The sequence below is a fragment of the Lathyrus oleraceus genome, chromosome 3 (assembly GCF_024323335.1).
Source record: "Lathyrus oleraceus cultivar Zhongwan6 chromosome 3, CAAS_Psat_ZW6_1.0, whole genome shotgun sequence".
Taxonomy (NCBI): Eukaryota; Viridiplantae; Streptophyta; class Magnoliopsida; order Fabales; family Fabaceae; genus Lathyrus; species Lathyrus oleraceus.
In genome coordinates this window covers 338,657,730-338,672,650 of record NC_066581.1, presented here as the reverse complement: position 1 = coordinate 338,672,650, position 14,921 = coordinate 338,657,730, and the positions used below count along the sequence as shown (strand labels likewise).

Genomic DNA, 14,921 nt, shown 5'->3' with positions numbered 1-14,921 from the left:
AAGATAAAGGGCTTAATGTGATTTCACTCGAATGAAAATGGGTGAAATAAGAGTAAAAGAACTAGGCTGAGCTATAATAGTATGACTCGAAATAGTTTGCATAAGGTGAGGTTATCTAGTGTTGTTACAGTAATTTTTGATGTCAAGATTAAGCTCAGGTTATTTCTAAACGAGATTTACTTGCAACCTATTACGAATTGATGTGTGTTTGGAAATTTCATCCAGCTAATATTTTAAATCGATTTCTACATTGTATCTTGCTTGAGGACAAGCAAAAGTCTAAGTGTGGGGGAGTTTGATAACATGAAATTATATCACATTTTTGGACTTGATTTAATTAAATTATATTGTTATTTGATTCAATTTATTTTATATTATTCGATATTACTTGGTATTTTCTTATTATTTATTTCAGGTATCATTATTTAAAGCATGGGTGAAAAAGAAAGAAAAGGGGTGCAAAAAGAGGATTTTCTAGGAAAAGCATCTCACCAAAGCCCAGCCCACGTTTGGAACAAGGAAAATGGCTGTGACGACCGCCACACTCACGTGCCGAGCGTCACGCCCCTTTACCTAGTGTTACGACCGTAACACATGGTGTGACGGACGTCACACACCCCACTCCTATATTTTGGCATTGACGTGCGTAACAGAAGGACGTTCTCCCCTATTTTTCCTCTTGACTCGTTGACACTTTGGAACCCTACTGAAGATACTTTTGAGAAAACGGTTATTTTATGGATGAATATAAATAGACCTCAAAAGATCCAATTGAGAGATCTCTACCCCGTGCAATATTTTTCCAGCTTTCAAATTTTCCAGCATTCTAATTTCCAAGCATTTTATTTTCTTTTCTTTTCTAGTTTAGTTTCCTAAGCATTTAATTCATTTTCTCACGATAGTTTATACACCGGAAACTATTGTGTAATTTTTACTGGATCTAACCTTACGTCAGATCATAGTATTTTATTTTCTTGTTTTTACTTTCCTGTCTGATTGAGAATTGCGAAGAACAAATCCAACCGACTTGTGGTGGGGTGTTCGAGCATCGAAGCTAGGAGATAAAACCAAGATTTCTAGTAATTTTCCAGGTTCATTAATTAATTGAGTTATTGTTTTAATTTACATATGCTCTGTGCTGCTGTTTATATTTATTGTTTGTTTGATATGGCCGTATTTATGCATGATTATTGTTTATGCGTGTTTAGCATGTCCGGCTAATTAATTTAGATATCGGTATGTAAAGTAAGCGGAATAAAGGAATCAAAACTGAGTTGGTTTAAATTTATTTCAAAATATAGTCACTCTTTTTCTGGTCTCAATTTACAGAGTTAATACCAAAGTTTTTGTACGAGAGTAAAAGACATAAAGAAGTTACAATCAATAGAGCGACGGTTTTAGCTTTTAACTGGACAGTGTAAATTGAACATTAACTTTAAATCAGGGCGAAAGCAATTTTTAAGGTTAATTGAATTCTAATTATTTTCAAAAATTATTTTTAAAAGTTAAATGTGAGGACGAGAGTTAAGCATTTAAGTTTAATCATATAATCTAAGTCAACAGAGCGAGAGTTTGAGACGAGGGTGTTTAAACGGTTAGTATTTTCTCAAAAAGAGTTTCTATAGATTCTATTGTTTTCAAAAAGTGATTTTAGATTTAACGAAATAGTGAGAGTGTACGTTAATATAAAGTCATAGTCTGATTCAACAGAGCGAGAGTTTGAGAAAAGACTTTTAATTGATAGTGTCTACTGAAAAGACTTATTTTAAAATTAAGAAAAAGACCAACGAAGATTTGATTCCCTAATTACGACAAACTACATATCGATATCCGTGTTATTTGATATTTAGTCTAGATCCAAATTTAGTTTTACTTTTTCCCCCTAATCATCAAAGTATCATCCGCCTTAGCTTTACGCAGTAACTCTAGAAAAAAGGTATATCGATTCATTAAGTCCCTGTGGGATCGATATCTTTTAAAACTACGCGATTAGACTGTGCACTTGTAGTTAGTACCCCGATAGACTCATAAAGTCGCGATCAAGTTTTTGGCGCCGTTGCCGGGGACTTTTATTTAGTCGATATCGTAACTCTTTTGTTACGCTGTAGAGACTAAGGCTATTTTTATTTTTTTCCCTTCTTTTTCGTTGATTTGTATGCCACACACTCGCTCACAAGGCGAACCGTACTACTTACGAATCAACGACGTTGAACGATATCTCCGATTATTACGACGAATTCGGGAGTATCGTGCTAGAAACAATCTTCCTCCAATCGAAATTCCTGATCTCAAAAATCTCCTTCCTTCGACGATACCAGCGATGGCCGAACCAGCTCGTGCTCTTCGAGATTACGCTGCTCCATCGCAAGATGAGCCGCATTCGAGTATTGCTCCACCCGCAATTGAAGCGAACAACTTCGAACTTAAACCTTCGCTGTTGCAGGCAGTGCAACAGAATCAATTCTCTGGAAATCCTACCGAGGATCCAAACCTTCATTTATCCGTATTTGTCCAATACGCTGATACTGTTAAAGCTAATGATGTCACTTCAGAGGCAATTCGACTTCGTCTCTTTCCTTTCTCGTTAAGAGATAAAGCTAGAAGATGGCTTCAGTCTCTTTCTTCCAACTCAGTCACCACATGGAATGAGTTGAAGAAAGTCTTTCTTGCCCGATATTTTCCTCTAAGCAAAACAGCTATGTTAAGAGCCCAGATAAATGGATTTAAGCAGAAAGATAACGAGTCTCTTTTCGAAGCATGGGAAAGATACAAGGACATGATGAGACTTTGTCCACACCATGGTTTAGAAGACTGGTTAGTAATTCACACCTTCTATAATGGTCTCTTGTACAACACAAGGTTAACAATAGACGCCGCCGCCGGTGGTGCGCTTATGGATAAACCTTATGCCGACGCTTATCAACTTATCGAGAGCATGGCCCAAAATCATTATCAGTGGGGAAGCGACCGAACAATGGTAGAAAAACCTCAAACGAAAGGTGGCATGTACGAGATAAGTAGCCTCGATCATGTTAATGCAAAAGTGGATGCTCTTGCCCAGAAAATTGAAAGTTTAAATGTATCACCTCCAGCCACCGTGGTGGCCGTAACTCAAAATTGCGAAGTCTGTGGAATTCAAGGTCACACGCCTACAGATTGTCAACTCCTAACAGGAATTCAAACAGAGCAGGTGAACTATGCTCAAGGAAATCCTTACTCACATACCTATAACTCACACTGGAAGAACCATCCCAATTTTTCATATAAAAGTAACAACGCTTTATACGCACCAGGTCAAGCTCCCAGTCAAGCTCCAGCTATACCTCTTGGATATCAAAAGCCGACCCCATCTACACCTAACAATAACGTTCCTAGGAAATCTAATTTGGAAATCATGATGGAGAACTTCATAGCTTCTCAACAGCAAACCAATAAAGAGTTCTTAAACCAGAATGTACACACTAACGAACAGATTAAACAACTAGCAAGTAAAGTAGATGCCCTGGCTACCCATAACAAAATGCTGGAAACACAAATCTCGCAAGTAGCTCAACAACAAGCGCCTACTGCTTCCCTAACTGGTACATTCCCTGGACAATCCCAACCTAATCCGAAAGGCCACGCTCATGCAATTATATTACGAAGTGGAACAGAGGTAGAAGGACAATCTGACCCAAGGATTGAGAACCAAAACTCTAAAAAGTCAACCGAGGAAGAAGGTAAACCTAAGGAAAAGGAAGAGTGTAATAAAGAAACCGTAGAAAAAACAGAACCTTATGTACCTCCACCGCCTTACAAACCACCTATCCCTTACCCTCAAAGGCTAATTAAAACCAAAGACGCGGGCCAATTTAAAAAATTTGTTGACCTACTGAAACAATTAAACGTCACAATTCCTTTTACAGAAGCTATCACACAAATGCCCTCATATGCTAAGTTCTTTAAAGAAATTTTATCTAATAAAAGGAAACTTGAAGATAGCGAAACCGTTACACTCACTGCTGAGTGTAGCGCAATAATCCAGAATATGCCTCCTAAACTTAAAGATCCTGGTAGCTTTTCTATACCATGTCATATAGGAAAATTTGTCATAGATAAAGCTTTATGCGATTTAGGAGCCGGTATCAGTGTTATGCCCTTGTCCATATGCAAGAAACTTGAAATGGGAGAATTAAGACCAACTAAAATGTCTGTGCAATTAGCAGATCGTTCCGTTAGATATCCCGTAGGAATTCTTGAAAACGTTCCCGTGCGCATAGGTCAATTCTACATTCCCACCGATTTTATAATTATGGACATAAAAGAAGATGAAGTTACCCCCATTATATTGGGAAGACCCTTCTTAGCAACCGCCGGTGCTATCATAGACGTAAATCGAGGACGACTCACTTTCGAAGTAGGAGAAGAGAAAATTGAGTTTATTCTTTCCAAATTTTTGAAAGCACCTGCAATAGAAGACACATGCTACTTCATGGATATCATCGATGAATGCATAAAAGAAACAGAATTAGAAAACGACGATTTGTCTGACTATCATGTAGAAGACAGACTGAACCAATGTTTAGCAATAACATCGGATCCTGCGCAATGCCTTAAGAAACCAACCCTCGACCTGAAAACACTTCCCAAAAGTCTGAGATATGAATTCCTAGACTTAGAACTTGAACGACCAGTGATAGTCAATGCAGACCTAGGAAAACTTGAAACGAAAAACTCCTACATATCTTAAGAAAATATCCAACCGCACTAGGATACAACATCACCGATCTTAAAGGGATAAGCCCTTCTATTTGTATGCACCACATCATGCTAGAAGAAGACTGTAAAACTTCTAGGGAACACCAGAGGAGACTAAACCCGATCATGAGTGAGGTAGTGAAGAAGGAAGTAACGAAGTTATTAGAGGCAGGTATCATATATCCTATATCCGATAGCAAATGGGTTAGTCCTGTACACGTAGTACCAAAGAAAGGAGGTATAACCGTGATCGAAAATGAAAAAGGAGAAACTATAACCAAACGAAACGAATCGGGATGGAGAATGTGCATTGACTATAGAAAGCTAAACAAAACAACCCGAAAAGATCATTTTCCTTTACCATTCATAGACCAGATGTTAGAACGACTAGCCAAGCATTCTCATTTCTGCTATCTGGACGGTTACTCAGGTTTCTTCCAAATACCAATTCATCCTGATGACCAAGAAAAGACAACGTTCACATGTCCTTTTGGTACCTTCGCTTATCGACGAATGCCGTTTGGCTTGTGCAATGCTCCTGCAACCTTCCAAAGGTGCATGATGGCAATATTCGCCGATTTTCTCGAAAACATCATGGAAGTCTTTATGGATGACTTTTCCGTATGCGGGCAAAGTTTCGAAGAATGTCTTGAAAACCTAGAAAGAGTTCTAGAACGATGTGTAAAAGTAAACCTAGTACTTAATTGGGAAAAATGTCACTTTATGGTACAAGAAGGGATTGTTTTAGGACACATCATATCAAATAGAGGAATTGAAGTAGATAAAGCCAAAATAGAAGTAATCGAAAACCTTCAACCTCCGAAAACTGTGAGAGAAATACGAAGCTTCTTAGGACATGCCGGTTTTTACCGACAATTCATTAAAGATTTCTCTAAAATAACTAAACCTTTAACCGGATTATTAATGAAAGACGCTGAATTCATCTTCGACAATAAATGTCTAGAAGCATTTCAAACACTTAAACAAGCATTGATCTCCGCGCCCATAATGCAGACCCCAGATTGGAATGAACCTTTCGAAATAATGTGTGACGCAAGTGACTACGTCGTAGGCGCTGTTTTAGGACAACGAAAGGATAAAAAACTTCACGTCATATATTATGTGAGTATAACTCTAGATGAAGCGCAAATGAATCACGCCACGACCGAGAAAGAACTTTTAGCAGTAGTTTTGCACTAGATAAATTTCGTTCCTACTTGGTCGGAGCTAAAATAATCATTTACACTGATCACGCTGCCATTAAGTACCTCTTAACAAAAAAGGACGCTAAACCTAGACTCCTAAGGTGGATCTTGTTGCTACAAGAATTTGATTTGGAAATCAAAGATAAAAAAGGAACTGAAAACGTAGTAGCAGATCACCTCTCTAGACTTGAAAACCTGGAACCGGAAAGAACATCGATCAACGATGATTTCTCATACGATAAACTTATAGCTAATTTGGAAGAAAATAGAGCTGATGAACAGGTAGAGACCACCTTGGCTGTATGCGTTACACCATGGTACGCTGATTTTGTCAATTATTTAGTCGCCAGAGTGGTTCCACTTGATTTATCCTACCAACAAAAGAAACGATTCTTCCATGACGTAAAACACAATTACTGGGACGACCCTTTACTTTTCAAAAGAGGCCCCGATGGTATTTTCCGTTGCTGTATACCTGAAGAAGAGGTAGAAAGTATAATCCAACATTGTCATTCTGCTTCTTATGGTGGACATGCAAGTACATCCAAAACCTGCTCTAAAATCCTACAAGCCGGTCTTTATTGGCCAAACATATGGAAGGATGTACATACCGCTGTCAAGAAATGCGATAGGTGTCAACGCACAGGAAACATATCTAGACGTGACGAAATGCCACAAAAAGGCATTTTGGAGGTAGAAATTTTCGATGTGTGGGGAATAGATTTCATGGGACCTTTTCCACCTTCTTTCGGTAACAAGTACATACTCGTAGCGGTTGACTACGTATCAAAATGGATTGAGGCTATAGCTTCTCCAACAAACGACACACAAGTAGTAATTAAACTCTTTAAGAATATAATCTTTCCAAGATTTGGTGTCCCAAGAATAGTCGTCAGTGACGGTGGATCTCATTTCATATCTAAGATACTCGAAAAATTATTGTTTAAGTATGGTGTAAAACATCGAGTAGCAACACCTTACCATCCTCAAACTAGTGGACAAGTGGAAGTGTCTAATAGAGAAATTAAACAGATATTGGAAAAAACTGTCGCTACATCGAGGAAAGACTGGTCATCAAAATTACCCGAAGCTTTATGGGCATATCGAACCGCTTACAAAACTCCCATAGGAACAACCCCATTTAAGCTTATTTATGGTAAATCGTGTCACCTCCCGGTGGAGTTAGAACATAAGGCCTATTGGGCTATTAAAAATTTAAATTTAAACTATAAGGCCGCCGGTGAAAAGCAAATCCTAGATATAAACGAATTAGAGGAACTTAGACAAGATGCATACGAAAATGCCAGAATCTACAAGGAAAGAACGAAAAAATGGCATGATAAACGTATATCAAGGAAAACTTTCAAACAAGGCGATGTAGTCCTATTGTTTAACTCTAGACTTAAGTTATTCCCAGGAAAACTACGCTCTAGGTGGTCAGGCCCTTTCCAAGTCACTAATGTCTTTCCTAGTGGAGCTGTAGAAATTAAAGGAAAATCTATTGAATCATTTATCGTAAACGGGCAACGTCTAAAACATTATCATTATGCTGAAAACAATGAAGACTCGCAAGTCCTGCACTTAGACGTATTGTCTCCAAAATTAATAGATTAACATTTAATAGTTTTATGTCGAGCTTGCGACATTAAACAAAGCGCTTCGTGGGAGACAACCCACAAAGGTAAACGCCGCCTCTTTCTTACTTCACCATATCCGTACCCTTTGTGCTCGAGGCCGTCAACCTTTTGTGATTGGAGGATTAATAACCACCATCGCACTCGGCTTAAATCTAGGGGACCAACTTCAGAATTTGCAATCTTTGCCACCCCTGTTTATAGATATAAACTATTGTCGCTCCAGCCGCTTAATCAAAAATAGGGTAGGAGGGAAGTATTATCTTATGGTGAATAACCAAGAAGTCCCAAGCGTCGTTTTGCCCAACATTTCCCTCACCGATGTCACCAACCCCAACTGATTCATCTACGATTTGAATGCTCCCGAACCTACCGAGCCTACACAAGCAAACCCGCCCCCAGACGAGTTTAATGAAATGGAGCAAGGTGATCAAGGTCCTGAACAACATTCGGTCCCGCATAATCCTTCCGATAATGTGGCTGGCCCATCCTCCCGACATCGTCGAAGAAAAAGGCCTGCAACAAATGATGACATCATGGATGCTATTGAACATCAAGCCCAACGGCTTGATGCCATGCATGCGCAGAATAACGAAGTAATGCAACTGATACGCTAGATGCAACAACAAGAAGAAGAGAGGAATGCAATAACCGACCAGAGGTTCACTGACTTGCTTAACATGTTTGATGACTTGGAAGTACGTCAACGATCACCAAGTCCAAGAACAAGAGGACGCAGGCAGAATTGAGTTTGAGTACCATTTTTATTTATTTTTCCTTTCTTTTCGCTTTTCTTGAAACATTGGGGACAATGTTTCATTTAAGTGTAGGGGGAAAACTCCCTTTGAGTTATGTTTATTTCCCTTTCAAGTACGTTATTTCCCTTTCAATAAATAAAAATAAAAATAAAAATAAAAATAAAAATAAAAATAAAAAAAATATATTTTAAGTCAAGTCCCTAGTGTGAAAATTTTTATTATCTATTCCCCTCAATTTTCTTGAGCCATAACAAAATTTAACACACTCAATAAGTATAAATGTTGCCTATTTTATAAAACTTGAGTGAAATTAAGACAAAATTATTACCGCCCCAACACTCTTAAAACCTCAGCATGTTAGATCAGGCTAAGTACCTATTATACCAATCCCTTGAACTTTTAGTTTTATAGTAAGCCCGAGTAGTTTATACGAGAAGTCGACACCATCTTAATAGCAAACTACGTGGAGAACCGATGAACACAAGTGAATGATTCCCAAAACAACATATTTAAAATCAGGAAATGCACTAATTAAGTTAGGTGATCCTTACCCGATCATTTAATCTAAAGGTTACGGACCCTACAAAAACATGGTATGAACGATCCATTGTGAGTTGGTTCAGCGGTTTCTGGTGTTGAACTTGGTAGGGCGGACTACGGTCCGATCCCCCGCAATTTGCAATGGACTAAAAAAAGAAGTTATCCAACTTATGTACCAGAACTTCTAGTTAAAAGGGGATCAAAATCGCTAACCGGTTACTCCACTACGTGCGCGAAAAGATAAAGGGCTTAATGTGATTTCACTCGAATGAAAATGGGTGAAATAAGAGTAAAAGAACTAGGCTGAGCTATAATAGTATGACTCGAAATAGTTTGCATAAGGTGAGGTTATCTAGTGTTGTTACAGTAATTTTTGATGTCAAGATTAAGCTCAGGTTATTTCTAAACGAGATTTACTTGCAACCTATTACGAATTGATGTGTGTTTGGAAATTTCATCCAGCTAATATTTTAAATCGATTTCTACATTGTATCTTGCTTGAGGACAAGCAAAAGTCTAAGTGTGGGGGAGTTTGATAACATGAAATTATATCACATTTTTGGACTGGATTTAATTAAATTATATTGTTATTTGATTCAATTTATTTTATATTATTCGATATTACTTGGTATTTTCTTATTATTTATTTCAGGTATCATTATTTAAAGCATGGGTGAAAAAGAAAGAAAAGGGGTGCAAAAAGAGGATTTTCTAGGAAAAGCATCTCACCAAAGCCCAGCCCACGTTTGGAACAAGGAAAATGGCTGTGACGACCGCCACACTCACGTGCCGAGCGTCACGCCCCTTTACCTAGTGTTACGACCGTAACACATGGTGTGACGGACGTCACACACCCCACTCCTATATTTTGGCATTGACGTGCGTAACAGAAGGACGTTCTCCCCTATTTTTCCTCTTGACTCGTTGACACTTTGGAACCCTACTGAAGATACTTTTGAGAAAACGGTTATTTTATGGATGAATATAAATAGACCTCAAAAGATCCAATTGAGAGATCTCTACTCCGTGCAATATTTTTCCAGCTTTCAAATTTTCCAGCATTCTAATTTCCAAGCATTTTATTTTCTTTTCTTTTCTAGTTTAGTTTCCTAAGCATTTAATTCATTTTCTCACGATAGTTTATACACCGGAAACTATTGTGTAATTTTTACTGGATCTAACCTTACGTCAGATCATAGTATTTTATTTTCTTGTTTTTACTTTCCTGTCTGATTGAGAATTGCGAAGAACAAATCCAACCGACTTGTGGTGGGGTGTTCGAGCATCGAAGCTAGGAGATAAAACCAAGATTTCTAGTAATTTTCCAGGTTCATTAATTAATTGAGTTATTGTTTTAATTTACATATGCTCTGTGCTGCTGTTTATATTTATTGTTTGTTTGATATGGCCGTATTTATGCATGATTATTGTTTATGCGTGTTTAGCATGTCCGGCTAATTAATTTAGATATCGGTATGTAAAGTAAGCGGAATAAAGGAATCAAAACTGAGTTGGTTTAAATTTATTTCAAAATATAGTCACTCTTTTTCTGGTCTCAATTTACAGAGTTAATACCAAAGTTTTTGTACGAGAGTAAAAGACATAAAGAAGTTACAATCAATAGAGCGACGGTTTTAGCTTTTAACTGGACAGTGTAAATTGAACATTAACTTTAAATCAGGGCGAAAGCAATTTTTAAGGTTAATTGAATTCTAATTATTTTCAAAAATTATTTTTAAAAGTTAAATGTGAGGACGAGAGTTAAGCATTTAAGTTTAATCATATAATCTAAGTCAACAGAGCGAGAGTTTGAGACGAGGGTGTTTAAACGGTTAGTATTTTCACAAAAAGAGTTTCTATAGATTCTATTGTTTTCAAAAAGTGATTTTAGATTTAACAAAATAGTGAGAGCGTACGTTAATATAAAGTCATAGTCTGATTCAACAGAGCGAGAGTTTGAGGAAAAGACTTTTAATTGATAGTGTCTACTGAAAAGACTTATTTTAAAATTAAGAAAAATACCAACGAAGATTTGATTCCCTAATTACGACAAAATCGATATCCGTGTTATTTGATATTTAGTCTAGATCCAAATTTAGTTTTAATTTTTCCCCCTAATAATCAAAGTATCACCCGCCTTAGCTTTACACAGTAACCCTAGAAAAATGGTATATCGATTCATTAAGTCCCTGTGGGATCGATATCTTTTAAAACTACGCGATTAGACTGTGCACTTGCAGTTAGTACCCCGATAGACTCATAAAGTCGCGATCACAACCTCGACAAATAAGCCATGAAAAGGTAATCAAATGGGCTTTCAACCAACTGACATTGAACGTTAGGGTGAGCAGATCAAAAGGGTAATGAGGATAAGACCTCATAGCTCTTAACCATGGACAGGGTGAGCTCATGACAAAAAGTGGGGATTCAGAAAGGTGGAACCCTCTCCATTGACTGACCGGACAAAAGATCTTGGGCTTTTGTTCTGAAGCATCAACACGTAGTGCGAGCTTAAAGAACGACACACTGAATAACGGGGGATTGATTACTAATCCCTTTTATCCGTCAATTGCCTCTTCGTGGAGGTCTTTAGCACTGGTGCCTCTTCTTGGAGGTCTTTAGGCACAAAAGTAAACACACACAAAACATTGCCTCCTATCGAGGTCTTCCAGCTAAAAAAACGGTAAAATGCGGGAAAGATAAAGGCTTCAAGAGGTCTACCACACGGATAAAAATCCGAAGTAATAACAACTAAAGAAGCAAGAAACCCGGTGATCTCTCAAGCTAGCACCATCAAAGAAAGCAAGTCAGCAAAGCAATCAGAATAAATCTCCCAATGGTATCCCATAAATAAAGTGGAATACCAAGAAAGCTATCTCTTCAAGAGTCATGTGAGCCCTCACAAAAACTCAACAAACAGGTTAGAATAACAAGATGGGGTGCAATCAAAAGTTTCATCAAATAAGAATCAAAATATAACCACATGAATCATGCCATTAATGTTCACAAAAAAACTCACAAAATGCAACCAAGGGTAGGAGGCCTAAACCTCTTGTCAAGCAAATGCATCAAAAAGGGTATCAAAACTAAAAGTTAGGGGGCATGGATCCGCACATCAAGACATGACATACATACTAAAACAGGTGCCCGGATGCAATAGAAAGCATGTCATAACAAAGCATGAAACAGATTAGAGAGCAAACAGAAAAAAAACAGCTACTGTCGCGATCGCTATTGCTTCGCTTAGCGAAGCTTCGCTACAGGTTCGCTTAGCGAGGTGCTAGCGAATTCCTATGGGTTCTGGGTTCTTCTCTGATAACAATACAATTTCAGAAGCCCCAAACCCTATGGTATCTGAAATTCTAGCGAAGTCAGAATTCAGATGTTCTACTCCAAGTCATGACATCTGATCCAACATTGTCACTAATACAGCAAGACAGTTATACAATTTAAACCTTGTACTAATATACACATGATCACAGATGTCACGACATCTGCTTCTATGTCACCCTAGAATGGAGGAACACCTAGTTCTGTGCATCTGGTAGAAAGACTCAGTAGAGATCAACCATAGCTCTAACTTCTGTTATTTTCCTACACAGTTATCAGCAAGATGTCTCAATAGTGATTTGAACATCATCTGTTACATTATTCAAGTTTGCTGGCCTTGTACTTGTATTTCCTAAAATAAAGGTTGAACAAGTTAATCTAATTTCCACTTATTAGGGTGCTAACAAATAAGCTATTTGTTAGGTTCATTAAATGTAGTTCAGTTGTTAGTTTCCTGGATTTTTGGTCAGCTGTTGGATTCCTAAAGAATAGCCTGAGAAAATTATTGAAACAGAAAAACTAATCACCCTACAATTTAGCACATGCTGTCAGGAATGAATGTCACAACATTCTGTCTGACAGTCAGAACATATACCTCATGCTGATTCAGTTATGTTCCTAAAAAATAGTCTGTGCTAAATTTGTTGTACTGTAAAAGACTAACCAGTCTCTACTTCAGTATCAGCATACATGGCTAACTGTCAACACATCCAGTTTGACAGTTTCACAATGATCCTTTGCCCAGGTCTGTTATCCTCTTGATAACCAGACTAAAATAAATACTGAACTGAAGCAGAAAAATCGACCTGCCTATTATTCAGTATATGTTGTTAATGATGAATGTCAAAACATTCTGATTGACATTCAAACAGAAGGCTATGCATCAGGTCTGTAATTATCTTGATAAGCAGACTGAGATACAAGCTGAGTTATGGCAGACAAGATTATAACATGCAGAAGGTAAACAAACATAGGAAATTGTTAACCCAGTTCGGTGCAACATCACCTACTCTGGGGGCATACCAAGCCAGGAAGAAGATCCACTATCAGCAGTATTAATTCAGAGTTAAACTCCCCCGTTTACAACTCTTCACTTAATCCCTACCCAATGCAATCTATACCTAGGAACTCCTAGATAGAAACCTCCAGTTTCCATTCCTATCACTACAAATACAATGTAATGCTAAACAACTTGAACTTGCTTCACAACTTCGTTCAAACACATAATCACTCTTGCCTACAGGCTTTGAGTTACAAAAACTCTCAGCTTTGAACACTGAGAAATACTTGGTAACCTTCCCACAGTTGGGAGGTTTACCTCACACACACCCCTAAATTTTCATTCTATGAGGCTTACAAAAACTAGGTTACAATATGCTATTTATAACCTAATCACCCAACTGGATTTGGGCCTTCAGAAATCGCAGCAAACTTCTTCTTTGTTGTTACAAAGTCAGCAGAAAATTTATGCTACAAATAAGGTCTTCAAGATTTTAGTTCCTAAAATCTCTCCATATATATCTCCATATTTAGAGCCTATATATTCTGATTGAGTCTTTAAGACCCCACATGGAAGTTAGGATATTCACCAAATATCCTCACTAATCCCAGAATATATACTGAATTAATTAATTTAGTTTTCTACACATATGCGATGTCACAGGCATGATGTCGTGACATCGTACATGACATGTTGGTCCAGATGTTGAAGTTCTTCAACCCAACATATTAAAACAACAGAGATGATTACATTATTTGTTTTACAAAATTAATGCCAATCCTAAGGTATTAACAATCTCCCCCTTTGGCAAATTTTAGCTAAAACAAATAAGCCTCTGTCATTATCTCCACCACCACAAACACCAAAGTTGGTGTACATGAGAAAGTAGAGGTACAGGGCGCAACTGCATCACAACCCTTCCCCTCAACAGGAGGGCTTCCTGAAGAATATGTAATGCTGAGTACATAGACAATGTAACTCAGATCACAAGACACAACTGTCTTCTTAACTCAGATCACAAGACACAAGTGGTTATACACAGTTAGTGACTTTAGTGCCTGAAGCCAACTTCTGCTTGCTACCATATTTTGCTTGCTTGCTTGCTTCTGGTACATTCTCAGGATAATATTTCTCTCCCCCTTTTTAGCTAAACATTTGTAAATGAACCCTTCACAAAACCAGATCCAGGCGCAGTTTGCCAAAACCTTAACATACCCCATGGTTTAGAGGGAATGGAATGTTTCTCTTGTAAGAAGAGGAGTGTTGTTACATCCTTTAAATAGTCCAGCCCGTGCTTAGGAATTAACGGTAGGAATAAATGCTTGGTCAAGATTCATTAATATTTGCTGAGAAACAGTCAGAGAATCACCAATAAAATCTCAGACTATCTTTGAATACCTTTTATAGCTCTTGACTGTTTCTTTTCCAAAACAACAGTTCCAGTGCATGGAGATTATTCCATATATGCAGTCAGACACGTTGCACACGATGTCTTAACATTCAACGTGGCTTTTGCCTGCATTCTTCAAGTATTCTTCCTATCAACATTTCCTAAGACCACTTTCGTACCTCCAGTAGAAACTTGACATCTGGCACCACTAAAGCCAAAATCACAAACACCAGTAGATGGTTACTCCCCCTGTACCACACAATTGTAACAATCAGGCTTATTCTAATTTATCATAATTAGACACACCACATCCATATTTCCTCATGA

At 37.8% G+C, this 14,921-nt stretch overlaps 1 non-coding gene across 1 annotated transcript; it reads right to left on the bottom strand.

The window, feature by feature from the left end:
• Positions 1 to 2,698: 2,698 nt before the first annotated feature.
• On the bottom strand, positions 2,699 to 2,805 carry LOC127133359 (small nucleolar RNA R71). Its single transcript, XR_007807339.1, has one exon. It is a non-coding gene; the product is annotated as a small nucleolar RNA R71 (small nucleolar RNA).
• Between the last annotated feature and the right edge of the window lie 12,116 nt (positions 2,806 to 14,921).